Here is a 20,848-nt window from a genome sequence, read left to right as displayed (position 1 = left end):
TGCCTCCTCGTGCGGTGACGTCGATAGACCAGTCGTGGACTATTAGGGTTCCAAGTTGCTCTAGATAGCTAGCAGGCCGCGGTTAGCAGAATGGGCCTTCAGCGGACGTCGCGCCTGAGGGGCCTGTTGGAATCCTCGGGCAGATTATGTCGGTTTTCCAGTCGTAGAGGTTCGGCCGGAGTTCCGTGCCCCATACCGGCAGTAGAAGGGGTCCGGATATTGTAGCCCAGGAGTGGGCTTCGGTGGTAGCCCAGGAGCCCTAGCCGGGCTAGCTTCAGGCTAATTGGTGCTTGCTCCAGGATGGAAACGCTAGCCAGGAGTGGTCACCCGGGATTGCGGTTAGCTAGTTGCGAAGATCCAGATGAAAAGGTTCAGAGTTTGCAGTAGGAATCCGGGGATATGGAGAGAAAAAAAGGTCTGTTATGCTCTGGTTTGAGTCACGTTGTACGAACTGGCGAGAGCTTTCCGAGCTAAAGGTTAGCTGATGACCTCTAGCAGTGGTTTGCTGACTGATAGCTGGTAGGTAGTTAGCTGGCTAGCTTCAGTTGAGGGATTCCTGATCCGAAGTAAATAGAAATACTTTAGAAAAAAACAGATCCACGCCACATTGGGTGAGGCAAGTTGTAGGAGAATATTTAGAAGTTGAGGTTTAGGAAAATATTTTTAAAAGATATGCGAAGAAAAAGATATGAAAAGATATATACAAGGGACAAGACAGGACAAAGACAAAGACGTCTGACTGCTACGCCATCTTGGTTCTCCTCCTAACATGGCGGATTAGTAGTTTATACAGTTGAAGTCAGAAGTTTACATACACTCAGGTTGTATTCATTAAAACTCGTTTTTCAACCACTCCGCAAATTTCTTGTTAACAAACTATAGTTTTGGCAAGTCGGTTAGGACATCTACTTTGTGTATGACACAAGTAATTTTTCCAACAATTGTTTACAGACAGATTATTTCACTTATAATTCACTGTATCACAATTCCAGTGGGTCAGAAGTTTACATAAACTAAGTTGACTGTGCCTCTAAACAGCTTGGAAAATTCCAGAAAATGTATGTCATGGCTTTAGAAGCTTCTGATAGGCTAATTGACATCATTTGAGTCAATCGGAGGGGTACCTGTGGATGTATTTCAAGGCCTACTTTCAAACTCAGTGCCTCTTTCCTTGACATCATGGGAAAATCAAAAGAAATCAGCCAAGACCTCAGAAGAAAATTTGTAGACCTCCACAAGTATGGTTCATCCTTGGGAGCAATTTCCAAATACCTGAATGTACCACGTTCATCTGTACAAACAATATTACGCAAGTATAAACACCATGGGACCACGCAGCCGTCGTACCGCTCAGGAAGGAGACGCAGTCTGTCTCCTAGAGATGAACGTACTTTGGTGCGAAAAGTGCAAATCAATCCCAGAACAACAGCAAAGGACCTTGTGAAGCTGCTGGAGGAAACAGGTACAAAAGTATCTATATCCACAGTAAAATGAGTCCTATATCGACATAACCTGAAAGGCCGCTGAGCAAGGAAGAAGCCACTGCTCCAAAACCGCCATAAAAAAGCCAGACTACGGTTTGCAACTGCACATGGGGACAAAGATCATACTTTTTGGAGAAATGTCCTCTGGTCTGATGAAACAAAAACAGAACTGTTTGGCCATAATGACCATCATTATGTTTGGAGGAAAAAGGGGGAGGGCTTGCAAGCCGAAGAACACCATCCCAACCGTGAAGCACGGGGGTGGCAGCATCATGTTGTGGGGGTGCTTTGCTGCAGGAGGGGCTGGTGCACTTCACAAAGTAGATGGCATCATGAGGTAGGAAAATTATGTGGATATATTGAAGCAACATCTCAAGACATCAGTCAGGAAGTTAAAGCTTGGTCGCAAATGGGTCTTACAAATGGACAATGACCCCAAGCATACTTCCAAAGTTGTGGCAAAATGGCTTAAGGACAACAAAGTCAAGGTATTGGAGTGGCCATCACAAAGCCCTGACCTCAATCCTATAGAAAATTTGTGGGCAGAACTGAAAAAGCATGTGCGAGCAAGGAGGCCTCCAAACCTGACTCAGTTACAGCAGCTCTGTCAGGAGGAATGGGCCAAAATTCACCCAACTTATTGTGGGAAGCTTGTGGAAGGCTACCCAAAACGTTTGACCCAAGTTAAACAATTATAATGGCAATGCTACCAAATACTAATTGAGTGCATATAAACCTCTGACCCACTGGGAATGTGATGAAAGAAATAAAAGCTGAAATAAATCATTCTCTCTACTATTATTCTGACATTTCACATTCATAAAATAAAGTGGTGATCCTGACTGACCTAAGACAGGGCATTTTTACTCTGATTAAATGTCAGGAATTGTGAAAAACTGAGTTTAAATGTATTTGGCTAAGGTGTATGTAAACTTCCGACTTCAACTGTATCTACAGTGACCTTCAGTGGTCATCTGTTGTCAATCTCATCATGTAAAATAGCCTGAGATTTTAATAGCATTTGTCTAGTACATGATGAGGCTGTAAAGTCACGGTCAAGTGTTGCTAGGATTGGAAGTATTAGTCTCTATATCACCCCTAAATATGTGTGTGTGTGTGTGTGTGTGTGTGTGTGTGTGTGTGTGCGTGTGCGTGTGCGTGTGCGTGTGCGTGTGTGTGTGTGTGTATGCATGTGTTTTTGTGTTCGTGTGTGTCTGTCAGTCAGTTCTTTTGCACAGTTTGTGTCGTTAGTGAGCGGTCACCGTCAGGGTCGTAAAGAGGGCGCTGTGTAAATATTACCCCTCCATGGCGGGCTGGTGAGGGAGGGGAGGGAGGAGAGGGTATAGCTTGCCCTGCTTATAGATCATCCTCGGCCTACACACTACACACACACATACACGATCATGTGCACACACACCGTTCCCCCTTCACCCGGTGTCTTCGCACAGACACAGCATTCTTATGGGTGTATTATAATTAGTGCCTGAGGTGGAGAGGTGAGGAATACAGACGCATCCTTGTGACATTCATTACACACAGCCCTATAACATATGCTCATTATGGTCGTGATTGAATAAATTAGGCTGTGATGTGGACAACTTGTGATTCATAATGTATGTGTGTGTGTGAGTCTAATGCACCCATGTATTATGTGTGTTTGTGAGTTTGTGTGAAAGGGCAACTCCCTCCCGTCCCCACACATCTTCCTTGCACATACCACACAAGCATTATGTGTGTACGTGCACATACACACAAGACAAACCAATAGGACACTGGGTTATTTTGAATGCGGTTGTGAAGTATTTTGGGCATGTGCCAGAGCATGTTTGTGGCTTGTAGAAGGTGAGGTCTGTGAGTGCAAGTGACAAGAGTAAAATATTCAAGCGTTCAACACTAGTGAGAGAAATATTTGAGTACTGATTCGACCATTAGCGCACCTTTGGAGAAAAAAAATCATCACATTCAAAAATGAACATAAATACTATATTTTGCGTCAGTCTGACACAATATAAAGAGGATTGCTGAATGATATTATCTCAGTAGACGGGGGTTTATCTAATTGAGGCAGACATGTTGTTTCAATAATATGTAGCCTATTTCAAACTGAAATATAGTCTTGAGTGTAGAACACTAGTCGACTCCGCTGCCTAATCATTAGTGGCACTGTAGTCCTCGCTGCTTCTATCAATGAATCATGCTCTCACTGCAGCCTAACAGGGAGGAGAGAGCATTTGTATCTGTGTGCGTGCATGCCTGGGTGTGTGTGTATGTGTGTATGTGAGAGAGAGAAGTACAGGGAGAGAGCATGAAAAAGAGAGAGAGGGAAGGACAGGAGAGCCTTCTCGGAGGACCTTAAACAAACTGACTGAAGTAGGCCTGTTTTCTGATCATGCACAGACAGGAGAACACTTAGCGCTGCTGGAGACACTCTAAACAGCCGCTGAGGAATTACCCAGTTACTGTCTGTGGAACTGCAAGTGCTTTTGGGACTGGGGAGTGTCCCCAACTAACAAACCCCACACTCACAGACAGACAGAGTTGCTAAATGGCATACAAACACAAACACTAGTAGTAGACACACTCTTTGACTGATAAAAATGATAGGAATGGTTAAATAAAACACTGAGGTACAGATATATATACACACACACACACAAACACACAGTAAACCAGGTAGATAATGAATAGCTTTGTCTCAACCCACTGAGTGTCTCAGCCAGGTAACTTGAAACAAGCACCAAACAACACATTCTCGCTGAGGAGAAACAACGACCTTATTCCTTCTGCTGGTTGATATTTAGTTGTGTCTGTGATCTGCATACTGTAACCAGGTTTCCCAGAGTAAAGATGAGCTCAAAGTTAGGCCCCATGATGTTGCAACACAAACACACCCAGAAAATTCACCTTAATTAGGTATTTCCCTCCCAAGTAAAGTTCATTTCAATTAGTCCCACCTGGGCCCCTCTTCCAGCTCCCTGTGATTTGTCAATGCCCCAACTTGTATTTTGTGCATGTGTGGCGGTCACAGCACCATACACTGTTTGTGTACTTGTGTTTGTGTGTTTATTTGCATGTGTGTGTGTGTGTGTGTGTGTGTGTGTGTGTGTGTGTGTGTGTGTGTGTGTGTGTGTGTGTGTGTGTGTGTGTGTGTGTGTGTGTGTGTGTGTGTGTGTGTGTGTGTGTGTGCGTGTGTGCACGTTTGTGTGTTACCTAAAGAGAAGGGACTCCTGTGCCCTTGACATTTCCTTATTGTACTTATGATAAATTGCAGAGGTTATTTACTTGTTCTAGAGAAGGAGAATCTCACAATCCTGATTTTTCCCCAAACACACACAAAAGATGCACAACGTTTCTGTTCCCCAACTGCTCTGCTCTGAAACACACTGTGGAAATCCTCTCCCTCTGTTGTTTTCTCAAATTTCTTTTTAGATTTCAGCCATTCTGTTTTCACTAAATGTTGTGCCTTTCTAAACTGTAATTAGTTCCAAAATAAAGAAGAAGAATTCCTAGTTTGGGGAATATATTAAAAGAGACAAGAACAGACAACGCATATGATTATTTTTGTGTTCAGAACAGTCGACCATTCTGACTTTAGTCTAAATACTCTGAAGATGGTTCTGTGCGTGAAAGCGTTAGATAGCCTACAGTATGTCTTATGTTGGCCGCTGAGGGTGTACTGAGGGTGTGCTGAGGGTGTACTGAGGGTGTATTGAGGGTGTACTGTGTCCGCCTGTCCGTTTTGTGACACCCTCACATGGGCATATCAATCTGCTGAAAGGAAACCCATCAGGTCACCTTTGGAATTCATCATATTTGTGCACGTAAAACGAAACGGCCCATAATGGGGCGTATGCTAAATTTAGATTACCTATATGCTAACATATCTCTCTCCTAAAACAGGTTTCATGGATTATGCTGAGAGGCCAAATCCATGTTCCTGTCCTTGTCAGGTCATTTCAAAGACCTGGACTGTTCTGTACTTGGCAGCTTGGGTGACTCTCTAGTCAATGTAACAGGAAAGAAGAAAATAGATTTAAGAAGAATGTGTCTCTACAGTATGCATTTATAATTGTGATCCTTTAAAAATCTACAAAACACATTGAAATGCAAGTCAACAAAACATGAATGAAATAAAATCCAAAACTGAAGTTCATCCATAGAGGGAGAGAGCATTTCAACATTGGCATGTAGAGACTAGAAGTATATCCTTTAGTTCCTTCAGAAAAAAGGAAGGAAGAAAGGAAGGATATCAAATAGAGAAGTTTAGAAGGTAAGAAAAAAGCAGGCATTGAGCAATCACCTGAGTTTGACTTTATTTGTGTGTGTTTGTGTGTGTGTGTGTGTGTGTGTGTGTTTGTGTGCTTGAGTGTGATAACTGGTTTAAGAGATTTATTACGTTTTGTTTGCATATGTGTGTGTGTGTGTGTGTGTGTGTGTGTGTGTGTGTGTGTGTGTGTGTGCGTGTGTGTGTGTGTGTGTGTGTGTGTGTGTGTGTGTGTGTGTGTGTGTGTGTGTGTGTGTGTGTGTGTGTGTGTGTGTGTGTGTTTGCGTCGCTTGCAGAGGTTTGAGATGCTTAGCGTCTCTTGTTTGCACACAAGCCCCCTGTGATTATTGTGAGCTCTAGACGATGCGCACGGTGCTGCCTCTGCTCTCAAAGCAGATTCATTTGCATAGCTATCACTGCAAAACCCTTGAGTCTTAAGTGTCACATTTGTGTTCCAGACGAGAGATCATAACGACAGATCATCTTCATTTGTGTTCCAAACGGGAGACCGTATCAGTGCATGCAGGCACAGGGTAAAGAAAACAGCTCTACAAGTCAAACGTTCAGTACAGTACCATCAAACGTCTGTGAATGTGAGTCCTATGGGGGTGTATTTGCAGCAGTGAGGTGACTTTTCCACAACTCATGCCCCACCACAATCAAAGTCCGGCACTACGACTTTGCGTATATTTTTCTGCAGATGGCACACAAAAAGTGCCTTATCCGAGCATTTGCTAAAGCGACAAAATGATCTGTTTCTTATGTGTTTGTTGATGAGTTTATTTATTTATTTTGTTGTTGTTTTTTTTCTGCTGAACACAGCTGGTCAGGCCCCTCCATGCAGAAAGGACCAGTATGGCTCTGTCTGTAAATGGGAGTCCAGGGGCCTGAGACAGAACGCAGTGAGAACCACCCGCAGAAATGTAGCATGCGATAGCTCCCAGCGGGTGTCATTTGGAGACCGGAGCAGAGAGTTGCTTTTTTTCTCCTTTCTTTTCGCTTTTATTTTCTGAAATTGAGCAGGTTGGAGAGCTCAACCCCGGCAGCGGTGCTGACACAACCACTCAGGGACGGCTGTAACAGCTTTCTTAGCACAGCACCTGCTATTGAGGAGAGTGAGAGTGAGAGAGAGAGATTGAGTGAGAGAGATGTAACACCAGGCCAACTGTACAGATATGTTACACCAGGCGACCTGTACAGATATGTTACACCAGGCCACCTGTACAGATATGTTACACCAGGCTACCTGTACAGATATGTTATACCAGGCTACCTGTACAGATATGTTACACCAGGCTACCTGTACAGATATGTTACACCAGGCTACCTGTACAGATATGTTACGCCAGGCTACCTGTACAGATATGTTACACCAGGCTACCTGTACAGATATGTTACACCAGGCTACCTGTACAGAGATGTTATATCAGCCTACCTGTACAGAGATTTTACACCAGGCTACCTGTACAGAGATGTTACACCAGGGTACCTGTACAGAGATGTTATATCAGGCTACCTGTACAGAGATGTTACACCAGGCTACCTGTACAGAGATGTTATATCAGGCTCCCTGTACAGATATGTTACAGAAGGCTACTTGCACAGAGATGTTACACTAGGCCACCTGTACAGAGATGTAACATCAGGCTACCTGTACAGATATGTTATATCGGGCTACCTGTACAGAAATGTTATATCAGGCTACCTGTACAGAGATGTTACACCAGGCTATCTATACAGAGATGTTACACCAGGATACCTGTAAAGAGAGAGACACATCTCTTAATTTAGATAGGAGACATCAGGATACCTGCAAAAAGAAGAGACACATCTCTTCATTTAGATAGGAGACACCAGGATACCTGTAAAGAGAGAGACACATCTCTTCATTTAGATAGGAGACACCAGGATACCTGCATAAAGAAGAGACACATCTCTTCATTGAGATAGGAGACACCAGGATACCTGTAAAGAGAGAGACACATCGCTTCATTTAGATAGGAGACACCAGGCTACCTGCATAAAGAGAGAGACACATCTCTTCATTTAGATAGGAGACACCAGGTTACCTGCATAAAGAAAACACATCTCTTCATTTAGGTAGGAGACACCAGGCTATCTGTAAAGAGAGAGACACATCTCTTCATTTAGATAGGAGACACCAGGCTACCTGTAAAGAGAGAGACAACTCTTCATTTAGATAGCAGGCACCAGGATACCTGCATAATGTAGAGACACCACTCTTCATTTAGATAGGAGACACCAGCATACCTGTAAAGAGAGAGACACATCTCTTAATTTAGGTAGGAGACACCAGGATACCTGCATAAAGAAGAGACACATCTCTTCATTTAGATAGGAGACACCAGGATACCTGTAAAGAGAGAGACACGTCGCTTCATTTAGATAGGAGACACCAGGCTACCTGCATAAAGAGAGAGACACATCTCTTCATTTAGATAGGAGACACCAGGATACCTGCATAAAGAAAACACATCTCTTCATTTAGGTAGGAGACACCAGGCTACCTGTAAAGAGAGAGACAACTCTTCATTTAGATAGCAGACACCAGGATACCTGCATAAAGAAGAGACACATCTCTTCATTTAGATAGGAGACACCAGGATACCTGTAAAGAGAGAGACACATCTCTTCATTTAGATAGGAGACACCAGGCTACCTGTAAAGAGAGAGACAACTCTTCATTTAGATAGGAGACACCAGGATACCTGTAAAGAGAGAGACACATCTCTTCATTTAGATAGGAGACACCAGGCTACCTGTAAAGAGAGAGACAACTCTTCATTTAGATAGGAGACACCAGGATACCTGCAAAAAGAAGAGACACATCTCTTCATTTAGATAGGAGACACCAGGATACCTGTAAACAGAGAGACACATCTCTTCATTTAGGTAGGAGACACCAGGCTACCTGTAAAGAGAGAGACAACTCTTCATTTAGATAGGAGACACCAGGATACCTGTAAAGAGAGAGACACATCTCTTCATTTAGATAGGAGACACCAGGATACCTGCATAAAGAAGAGACACATCTCTTCATTTAGATAGGAGACACCAGGATACCTGCATTAACAAGAGACACATCTCTTCATTTAGGAAGGAGACGCCAGGACACCTGTAAAGAGAGAGACACATCTCTTCATTTAGATAGGAGACACCAGGATACCTGCATAAAGAGAGAGACATATCTCTTCATTTAGGTAGGAGACACCAGGCTACCTGCGTAAAGAAGAGACACCCCTCTTCATTTAGATAGGAGACACCAGGATACCTGTAAAGAGAGAGACACATCTCTTAATTTAGGTAGGAGACACCAGGATACCTGCATAAAGAAGAGACACATCTCTTCATTTAGATAGGAGACACCAGGATACCTGCATAAAGAAAACACATCTCTTCATTTAGGTAGGAGACACCAGGCTACCTGTAAAGAGAGAGACAACTCTTCATTTAGATAGCAGACACCAGGATACCTGCATAAAGAAGAGACACATCTCTTCATTTAGATAGGAGACACCAGGATACCTGCAAAAAGAAGAGACACATCTCTTCATTTAGATAGGAGACACCAGGATACCTGTAAACAGAGAGACACATCTCTTCATTTAGGTAGGAGACACCAGGCTACCTGTGAAGAGAGAGACAACTCTTCATTTAGATAGGAGACACCAGGATACCTGTAAAGAGAGAGACACATCTCTTCATTTAGATAGGAGACACCAGGATACCTGCATAAAGAAGAGACACATCTCTTCATTTAGATAGGAGACACCAGGATACCTGCATTAAGAAGAGACACATCTCTTCATTTAGGAAGGAGACGCCAGGACACCTGTAAAGAGAGAGACACATCTCTTCATTTAGATAGGAGACACCAGGATACCTGCATAAAGAGAGAGACATATCTCTTCATTTAGATAGGAGACACCAGGCTACCTGCGTAAAATAGAGACACCACTGTTCATTTAGATAGGATACACCAGGATACCTGTAAAGAAAGAGACACATCTCTTAATTTAGGTAGGAGACACCAGGATACCTGCATAAAGAAGAGACACATCTCTTCATTTAGATAGGAGACGCCAGGATACCTGTAAAGAGAGAGACACATCTCTTCATTTAGATGGGAGACACCAGGATACCTGCATAAAGAAGAGACACATCTCTTCATTTAGATAGGAGACACCAGGATACCTGTAAAGAGAGAGACACATCTCTTCATTTAGGAAGGAGACGCCAGGACACCTGTAAAGAGAGAGACACATCGCTTCATTTAGATAGGAGACACCAGGCTACCTGCATAAAGAGAGAGACACATCTCTTCATTTAGATAGGAGACACCAGGCTACCTGCATAAAGAAAACACATCTCTTCATTTAGGTAGGAGACACCAGGATACCTGTAAAGAGAGAGACACATCTCTTCATTTAGATAGGAGACACCAGGATACCTGCATAAAGAGAGAGACATATCTCTTCATTTAGATAGGAGACACCAGGCTACCTGCATAAAGAAGAGACACCCCTCTTCATTTAGATAGGAGACACCAGGATACCTGTAAAGAGAGAGACACATCTCTTAATTTAGGTAGGAGACACCAGGATACCTGCATTAAGAGAGAGACACATCTCTTAATTTAGATAGGAGACACCATGATACCTGTAAAGAGAGAGACACATCTCTTCATTTAGATAGGAGACACCAGGCTACCTGTAAAGAGAGAGACAACTCTTCATTTAGATAGGAGACACCAGGATACCTGTAAAGAGAGAGACACATCTCTTCATTTAGATAGGAGACACCAGGCTACCTGTAAAGAGAGAGACAACTCTTCATTTAGATAGGAGACACCAGGATACCTGCATAAAGAAGAGACACATCTCTTAATTTAGATAGGAGACACCAGGATACCTGTAAAGAGAGAGACACATCTCTTCATTTAGATAGGAGACACCATGATACCTGCATAAAGAAGAGACAACTCTCTTCATTTAGATAGGAGACACCAGGATACCTGTAAAAAGAGAGACATATCTCTTAATTTAGATAGGAGACACCAGGATACCTGCATAAAGAGAGAGACACATCTCTTAATTTAGATAGGAGACACCATGATACCTGTAAAGAGAGAGACACATCTCTTCATGTAGATAGGAGACACCAGGATACCTGCATAAAGAAGAGACACATCTCTTCATTTAGATAGGAGACACCAGGATACCTGTAAAGAGAGAGACACATCTCTTCATTTAGATAGGAGACACCAGGATACCTGCATAAAGAAGAGTCAACTCTCCAAATGTCTTAATTTACACCAGCCAGGATAGAGCTTCTCTTCACCAGTATCTGCTCACTGTGGCTTCCTTCAAAGGCCCTTTGAATGATTATTTTCTGCTCTTCCAATACATAGAATTGCCTTTTCAATCTTGCTTTAAATAAAATGTGTATCTTTCTAATTCCCCTAAGTAGCATAGGCTCTTGGAGGGAGACTTGTTCACAAAACAGTATCTGAGACCTTTCAGATAAGAACATCTGTAGAGAATGAGGAGGAAATAAGATGTGATGTTTTCCTCTCAGGATACAGTTTCAGACAATCATTTATATGTTGATGTATTGTAATGAAGACATAACACGCACGAACACGCACACATCATGCAGCTGTCCATTCAGCCGACACTCAGACTTTCCACAAAATGGATTGAACCAAATCCGCTCCACCCCCCCCCCCCCCCCAATCAGATATGTCTGCGATTGGTGTTTGTGATGATCAATCCATAGTAAAATAACAGAGCATAAATCTGATACTGTTGTTCCAACATTTTTAATAACATAGATTTGAATATTGCCGTGTGCGTTGGAGTGATTCATTGGTGAAAAATTGCTATCAGGCTTGTATACTGTACATGTCCATAGTCCTGGTGGCGAGCCAATAATGCCATTAACTGCATTGATCAAACTCATTATGAGATGAGGAACACAATAATAATCACGGGACTACAAACGCACCGTTTCTCCCACTGAGCTAATCACTTCTACTGTTATTACTCTCTCTCTTTCCCTCCCTCCCTCCCTCCCTCCCTCCCTCCCTCCCTCCCTCCCTCCCTCCCTCCCTCCCTCCCTCCCTCCCTCCCCCTCTCTCTCGTAAATTTCAGGGTGTCTGCTGTATAAATCCCATGGTGTTGAATTAGTATTGTAATTTCTGGGTATCCCTGCATGCCTTGCCAGGGCAGACCTTGGAGTTATTAATCTGAGGGGACAGGTGCCATGGAAACAATATGCTGAGCGGACGCTCGCTTGGCCAGGCGGTGGGTACTGGAATGACCCTTCCCGTGCCAAAGTCCTCAGTGCATTCAATTAGAATTACAAGGCATGGACGCGGGCCCAGCCTCAGTGAATATAAACCAGCTATAGATCACAGATCGGCTCGCTGCTGTTCATGTTGAGAGGAAATGGTTTTAGATGAGGAGCTGATCACTGTGGCCATAGGGAAGTAGAAAGTAATTCATGTACAGTACCAGTCAAAAGTTTGCACACCTACTCATTCAAGTTTTTTTTTTTTTTTTTTGACTATTTTCTACATTGTAGAGTAATAGTGAAGACATCAAAACTATGAAATAACACGTATGGAATCATGTAGTAAAAATAAAGAAAAACCCTTGAAAGAGTAGGTGTGTCCAAACTTTTGACTGGTACTGTATATTTCAGAATATGCCTTTATAACACATTTCTGACAGACACACACACACACAACACACTCAAACACACAAGCCTAAATGTGGCCCATAAGATAAGCTACGCTTGCAATTGCAGCAAGCTTTAAACATGAAACAGCAGTAACCAAGCATTAACAGTGAATCCTTGTGCTTCTGCTGCCTTCGTTGACTGCACTGAGTGTTATTTGAGCTCTGTTGTTTTCTGGACGGCCATAATGTGTGATATGGAGTGGATACTTCAGTCGTTTACCTCCTCTCTGATAGCACAGCTGTTAGAATGCACATATGGCCCACTGACAAACATGACAGATGAAACACTTTGTCTGTTTGCTTTTGTTTAAGCGACGGCTCCTCTCCTAATACCAGCCTTTTAAGTGATCAAAAAGGCCCGGCGATATTTGATGTTGACTGCGGAGAGAGGGAAAGAGAGATAGAAAGAGGGAGAGAGAGGGAAAGAGAGATAGAAAGAGGGAGAGAGGGGGGGAGGAGATAGACGTGTCACCCATTGATATACAACTCCAGTCTTCTGTCACACAAGCGCAATGTCTGTTGGGAAATAATGTGACAGCTTGCGCGCCACACAGCTCTGTGACATGATAGAGGGAAGAAGGAAAGGAGGGTGAGGAAGAAGGGAGAGAGTGATGGGTGAGGGATTGAAGAGACAAAAGAGAGAGAGGAATAAAGTATCAAGGGAAAATATGGAGAAAGAGAGAGAGGAGAGAGAGAGAGGAAAGAGAGAGAGGAGAGAGAGAGCAGGGACAAAAGACTGAATCAATTCAGTTGGCCTGTCCCTCCAGTCTCCAACATGTCAACGCCTGTCCCTCCAGTCTCCAACATGTCATCGCCTGTCCCTCCAGTCTCCAACATGTCATCGCCTGTCCCTCCAGTCTCCAACATGTCATCGCCTGTCCCTCCAGTCTCCAACATGTCATCGCCTGTCCCTTCAGTCTCCAACATGTCATCGCCTGTCCCTCCAGTCTCCAACATGTCATCGCCTGTCCCTCCAGTCTCCAACATGTCATCGCCTGTCCCTCCAGTCTCCAACATGTCATCGCCTGTCCCTCCAGTCTCCAACATGTCATCGCCTGTCCCTCCAGTCTCCAACATGTCATCGCCTGTCCCTCCAGTCTCCAACATGTCATCGCCTGTCCCTCCAGTCTCCAACATGTCATCGCCTGTCCCTCCAGTCCCCAACATGTCATCGCCTGTCCCTCCAGTCTCCAACATGTCATCGCCTGTCCCTCCAGTCTCCAACATGTCATCGCCTGTCCCTCCAGTCTCCAACATGTCATCGCCTGTCCCTCCAGTCTCCAACATGTCATCCCCTGTCCCTCCAGTCTCCAACATGTCATCGCCTGTCCCTCCAGTCTCCAACATGTCATCGCCTGTCCCTCCAGTCTCCAACATGTGATCGCCTGTCCCTCCAGTCCCCAACATGTCATCGCCTGTCCCTCCAGTCTCCAACATGTCATCGCCTGTCCCTCCAGTCTCCAACATGTCATCGCCTGTCCCTCCAGTCTCCAACATGTCATCGCCTGTCCCTCCAGTCTCCAACATGTCATCGCCTGTCAGGATGGATTTAGAATTCAGGCTTTAGAGAGAGACCTTCCATCGATGGCCTGCATGAACACATTCACTAAGGTCTCACTGACAAACATCAGCCACGCGGTCAACAGACGGTTCAACCCCATTGTGACCAAATCACTGGGAATTACTATGCCATAGATCCCTGCCTAGATTGACTTGCATGTGACCTGTGTAATAGTGTTTGGTGAGGGCTTGCATGAGTGATTCAAGTACATTCGGTTTGTCAAATGTCCTATTACGTTTGAACAGATTTTCTTCCACCATTAATAATTTTGAAAATACATCACTAGTGAGTCTAACTTTTCAACTAAATTTGAAGAGTATTGATTTGAAAGACATGTCACAATATAGAACTTAAATTGTAGTACTTGAAATCAGTGCTGAATTTCACCCAGGTCTGACAATTACAGTACACACGGAATGCCTTCACATCCTCCACTAGAGATCTGGGCTGAGCTGGAACTACCAGGGAAGTGTGGCAGGAGTCCAGTCCCAGAGCGGCACACTTTCTTTGGGAAGGGGAGGGCGAGGTGTCAGGCTGCCTGCCTGTAGAGGGTGATGAGTAGAAGAGAACAGAGAGCAGGGTGCGTGAGAGCTGGAGTGCCTATGGAAAGGGCCATTAGGAGAGAGGAAGAAAGCCAGAGAGAGAGAGATGAACGAGGAAAGGGAGAAAGAGAAAGAAGGAGAGAGAGCAGGAGAAATAGAGGAGAGAGAGGGAGAGAGAGAGCGGGTGAATATATCGAGTCATTAGGCATGCGTTTGTGGGAGACTGACTCCCATATGACATTGCAGGGTGGCAGTACACAGCTAGCTTCTGTTCCTCTTCCCAGTAAACAGACAAACAGATTGGCTCGTTTGCGTTTCACTCCTCTGGGCGGCCCATCGTTAGGGTTCTGGGGAACACTTTAGGTCTTTCTCCTAGCTACTCTCTCTTGGCTCCCCTAAGAGAGAATATTACTCATACTGTATTTATTTTGTTTTCCTTGTTTTGAAGAGAGTTTCCGATTGAGAATCAGACACACTATGTTGCCTCCTGTCTCTGCCATTGACAAGCAGAGAAACAAAATGGGGAAATGATAGTAATCATGAGAGAGGCTAGACAGGACCCAGGGCGATTGTGCCTGCATTCGTGCATACATGTGTTAATGTGTGTGAATGCACATGCATTTGTGTGTGTTTATGAGCGTCTGTGTTGAGGGCCAGAGTCATTGTTTACTCTCATAGTGAATTTTCTCCATGACACCTCAGCCAGTATCTCTCCCCATTATATTTTATAGTGTAGTGTTTACCTTGGGCTGAGCGGTGGAGACTACAACAATAGACAGTGTAGAACAAGAGGCAGAAAGTGCTGCTCTTGGCCCAGTATCAAACACACACAAGCACATGCACACACACGTCTCACTGAGGTAAGATTGGAGAGTTCGACACGTTCCATATTATATTCCTGTTCTTCTCCGTCAGACATTGATGGTTCTGGCTGGCCCTATACTACACATCACCAGACTCTTCTCTTCTCATGGCACCGCTGGCTGGCTTGATTCATTTATTTTGTGAGGTGGGATTTTTTTAGTGTGAAAGAAAATATGATATACGTTAAATAGTGAAGGGGGAGGTTATAAGCTGACATATGGAATTGTTTTAAGATGGTCATACCATGGATCACTTAGTTATTTGGTTTAGAATTTTAGGACCCCTTTCGGTATCAAAAAATAAAATACATTTTTTGAAAAGATATTGAATTTGGCCTTTACTACCAAATCCCATAGAAACTCATTGAATAACACATTCATAAATAACAAAAAAGACAAGAGATAATCGAAAGCTCATGTCTTGGGGATCTTCAATGCTGCAGAAATGTTTTGGTACCCTTCCCCAGATCTGTGCCTTGACACAATCCTGTCTCGGAGCTCTACGGACAATTCCTTCGACATCATGGCTTGGTTTTAGCTCTGACATGCACTGTCAGCTGTGGGACCTTATATAGACAGGTGTGTTTCTTTCCAAATCCTGTCCAGTCAATTTGAATTTACCACAGATGGACTCCAAGTTGTAGAAACATCTCAAGGATGATCAATGGAAACAGGATGCACCTGAGCTCAATTTCTAGTCTCATAGCAAAGGGTCTGAATACTTATGTTTTATTTTTATAAATTTGCAAACATTTCTAAAAACCTGTTTTCACTTTATCCTTATGGGGTATTGTGTGTAGATTGAGACAAAACAAATATTTAGTCCATTTGAGAATAAGACTGTAATGTAACAACATTTGGAAAAAGTCAAGAGGTCTGTTATACTTTCTGAATGCACTGTACTTGTCACGTTCTGACGTTTATTTTCCTCTGTTTTGTCTTTGTTTTAGTGTGGTCAGGGTGTGAGTTGGGTGGGTTATCTATATGTTGTGTTTCTATGTTGGGTTTGTTGTTTGGCCTAATATGATTCTCAATCAGAGGCAGGTGTTTGTCATTGTCTCTGATTGGGAACCATATTTAGGTAGCCTGTTTTGTGTTGGGTTTGGTGGGTGGTTGTCTTCTGTCTTTGTGTTCTATGCACCAGATAGGACTGTTTCGGTTAGATTCCCTTTTGTTATTTTGTATTGTGTCTTGTTCAGTTGTTTATTATTAAAACATGGACACTAACTACGCTGCGTCTTGGTCCGATCCCTGCTACACCTCCTCTTCAGACGAAGAGGAGGAAATCTGCCGTTACGGTACTGAACAAAAGTATAAATGCAACAATTTTAACAATTTTACATAAGGAAATCAGTCAATTTAAATAAATTCATTAGGTCCTAATCTATGGATTTCACATGACTGGGCAGGGGCACAGCCATGGGTGGCCCAGCCAATCAAAATGTGTTTTTCCCCACAAAAGGGCTTTATTACAGATCCTTCTCAGTTCCATCAGCAGTCTGGGTGGCTGGTCTGATGATCCCGCAGGTGAAGAAGCCGGATGTGGAGGTCCTGGGCTGAAGTGGTTACATGTGGTCTGTGGTTGTGAGGCCGGTTGGACGTACTGACAAATTCTCTAAAATGATGTTGGAGGCAATTTATGGTGGAGAAATGGACATTCAATTCTCTGGCAACAGCTCAGGTAGACATTCCTGCAGTCAGCATGCCAATTGCCCGCTCCTTCAAAACTTAAGACATCTGTGGCATGGTGTTGTGTGACAAACTGTACATTTTAGAGTGGCCTTTTATTGTCCCCAGCCCAAGGTGCGCCTGTGTAATGATCATGCTGTTTAATTAGCTTCTTGATATGCCCCATCTGTCAGGTGGATGGATATGAGATTTTGTCGACCAATAAGAGAAATACGCTTTTTGTCTGTATGGAAAATTGCAGGGATCTTTTATATCTGCTCATGAAACATGGGACCAATACTTTACATGTTGCATTTATATTTTTGTTCAGTGTATCTATATATATATATATATATATATATATAAAAGTTACACATATTTAACCTCCTTTTTTGGGTAGGCACAAAACTACCTCCATACTTTAAACCAGTACCGGTTACCTCCAGACAAGTCCCTTTCCACAGTGGGGTCACATTACATTGTAGCCCAAACTGTTCGGACGCTACAAATAGAATAGGTGGATGTGGTGGATTGTTATATCTTTAGCTTAACCTGACAGATTTTGATGGGGACTTTTTTATTATGTTACTTTGATTAACGCACCGGTGTGTCAATAGACTCTAGGGGGGTTTTACACACTTCCAGATAACATCTAGATTAAGTTGTTTTTAGTAGAGCTCCATCTAGAAGTACAGTTCTTGAAAAGATTATTATCGCTGGGCCTTGACACATTTGAGAGCTATTTAGGGATGAAATAATGATGGAGGAAGTGCTAAGAGGCAAATCTGCCAGTTGGGTGGAACACATTTTCCTCTGTTCTCCAGAAAGGAGAGAACCAAAGTCTGTGTCCTAAAAGGCACCCTAGTCCCTATATAGTGCATTACAAAGGTAGTGCACTATATAGGAAATAGGGTGCCTTTTTGGACGCATACATAGTGATTCTGTCTCCATTAAGGAGAGGAAAAAACCCACCATGGGGTTTAATCAGTTCAGAACCTTGACCCGACTAACACGAACTTTAACACCTACTATAATTCTCTGTTTTCTATCCCTCTGTCACTCTTTTCAAGTGTCTATTCAGTTCGCTTGCTCTCTCATTCACATCATCTCTCCTCTTTTCATGTAATCTTTTTCTATCTCTCTCTCATGTAATTTATCTTACTCTCGCTCTCTCTATCTCTCTCTCTCTTTCTCTCTCTCGGTTTATTCTGTGTGGCTGGCTATTGCAGGGTGAGTGATGGTGTCCATCAGTGTAGTGTGTGTGTTGTAAAACAGTCAGCCGCTGACAGATTGACTGAGACGTCCAGCCCTTCAATCACCAGGCTCACAGAGAGGGAGAGAGAAAGAGAGATAAGCAGAGAGGAAGGGAGAGAGAAAAAGAGAATGAGAGATAGGCAGAGAGGAAGGGAGAGAGAAAGAGAGAATGAGAGATAGGCAGCGAGGAAGGGGGAGAGAAAGTGATGGAGAAAACAAAGAACAACAGGTGAACATGGTCAACATTTTAATTAATTTAATTGCCCAAATAAAACAGACCTTGAAGCTCCAACCACAATAAAACGAGTACATAAAAAAGAAAGAATGGGAAAAATAAATAAAGATTGATAAGGAAAAAAAGAGTGGTTCTGTGTCATTTCGACAGCTGTTGATTCAAAGAGAAACACTTTATTGGGTCCAGATGGTCCCAGTTAGTGGCAGAATGAGAGAGCTGACTCCGTTGGCTAGAGCCATGTGTTTCTCCTCCTGATCGAAATTAAAATGGTAGTTTGTTTGTCACCGCTCACTACACAGCTTAAAATGTAGCCCTGAAATGTTACTTAGCGATAATGCACTATTCTTATTCAAAAGCCTGTTTTTTTAACTTTTACAGTTGGAAGACAGGAGTATTTCCTTTTAGATGAGATTTAAACTAAAGACATGCAGAGTATTTCCTTTTAGATGAGATTTAAACTAAAGACATGTAGAGTATTTCCTTTTAGATGAGATTTAAACTAAAGACCTGCAGAGTATTTCCTTTTAGATGAGATTTAAACTAAAGACCTGCAGAGTATTTCCTTTTAGATGAGATTTAAACTAAAGACCTGCAGAGTATTTCCTTTTAGATGAGATGTAAACTAAAGACATGCAGAGTATTTCATTTTAGATGAGATTTAAACTAAAGACATGCAGAGTATTTCCTTTTAGATGAGATTTAAACTAAAGACCTGCAGAGTATTTCCTTTTAGATGAGATTTAAACTAAAGACATGCAGAGTATTTCCTTTTAGATGAGATTTAAACTTGTAACGGCAGTCTATTTCGTCCTCCTCGTCGGACGAGGAGAGGCGAGAAGGATCGGAGGACCAATGTACAGCGTGGTAAGTTTCCATGATTTAATAACATGAAAACAATATACAAAATAACAAAACAAACTAACCGTCACAGTCCCGTGTGGCACAAACACTGACACAGAAAACAACCACCCACAAATCCCCAACACAAAACAAGCCACCTATATATGATTCTCAATCAGGGACAACTGTCAATCGTTGTCCCTGATTGAGAATCATATATAGGTGGCTTGTTTTGTGTTGGGATTTTGTGGGTGGTTGTTTCCTGTGTCAGTGTTTGTGCAACACGGGACTGTGACGGTTGGTTCGTTTGTTGTTTTGTACTTTGTCTAGTTTTTGTGTTATTAAATCATGGAAACTTACCACGCTGTACATTGGTCCTCCGATCCTTCTCGCCTCTCCTCGTCCGAGGAGGAGGAAGAGCTAGACTGCCGTTACAGAACCACCCACCTAAGCCGGACCAAGCAGCGTGGTAACGGGCAGCAGCGACAGCAGCAGCGGTACCAGGAGGAATGGACATGGGAGGAAATTCTAGACGGTAAAGGACCCTGGGCAGAGCCAGAGGAGTGTCGCCGCCCCAAAGCGGAGCTGGAGGCAGCAAAAGCGGAGAGGCGGCATTATGAGGCGCTAGCAAGGCAGAGCGGCTGGAAGCCCGAGAGGCTCACCCAACAATTTCTTGGGGGGGGGGGGGGGGGGGGAGGCTAAAGGGGAGTGTGGCGAAGTCAGGTAGGAGACCTGCGCCAACTTCCCGGGCTTACCGTGGAGAGCGAGAGTACGGGCAGACACCATGTTGTGCGGAAGGGCGCACGGTGTCCCCAGTACGCGTGCTTAGCCCAGTGCGGGCTATTCCACCTCGCCATACTGGTAGGGCTAGGTTGGGCATCGAGCCGGGTGTCATGAAGCCGGCCCAACGCATCTGGTCTCCAGTGCGTCTCCTCGGGCCGGCGTACATGGCACCATCCTTACAAATGGTGTCCCCGGTTCGCCAGCATAGCCCAGTGCGGGCTATTCCACCTCGCCGCACTGGCAGGGCTACGGGGACCATTCAACCAGGTAAGGTTGGGCAGGCTCGGTGCTCACGAGCTCGTGTACTCCTTCACGGTCCGGTATATCCGGCGCCACCTTCCCGCCCCAGCCCAGTACCATCAGTGCCTACACCACGCACCAGGCTTCCAGTACGTCTCCAGAGCCCTGTTCCTCCTCCACGCACTCTCCCTGTGGTGCGTGTCTCCAGCCCAGTACCTCCAGTTCCGGCACCACGCACCAGGCCTACTGTGCGCCTCAGCAGGTCAGAGTCGGTCGTCTGCCCAGCGCAGTCTGAGCTGCTTGCCTGCCCAGCGCCGTCTGAGCTGCCTGCCTGCCCAGCGCCGTCTGAG

At 44.0% G+C, this 20,848-nt stretch overlaps 1 protein-coding gene across 1 annotated transcript in view; it reads left to right on the top strand.

Moving 5' to 3' along the window:
- Window positions 1-20,848, top strand: part of LOC120024737 (transcription factor Maf-like) — a 165,587-nt gene that overhangs the window by 122,438 nt on the left and 22,301 nt on the right. The window lies entirely within an intron of this gene.

This window comes from Salvelinus namaycush, chromosome 30 (assembly GCF_016432855.1).
Source record: "Salvelinus namaycush isolate Seneca chromosome 30, SaNama_1.0, whole genome shotgun sequence".
Classification (NCBI taxonomy): domain Eukaryota; kingdom Metazoa; phylum Chordata; class Actinopteri; order Salmoniformes; family Salmonidae; genus Salvelinus; species Salvelinus namaycush.
The sequence above is the reverse complement of the archived record's forward strand: the minus strand, read 5'-3'. Positions and strand labels throughout refer to the sequence as shown.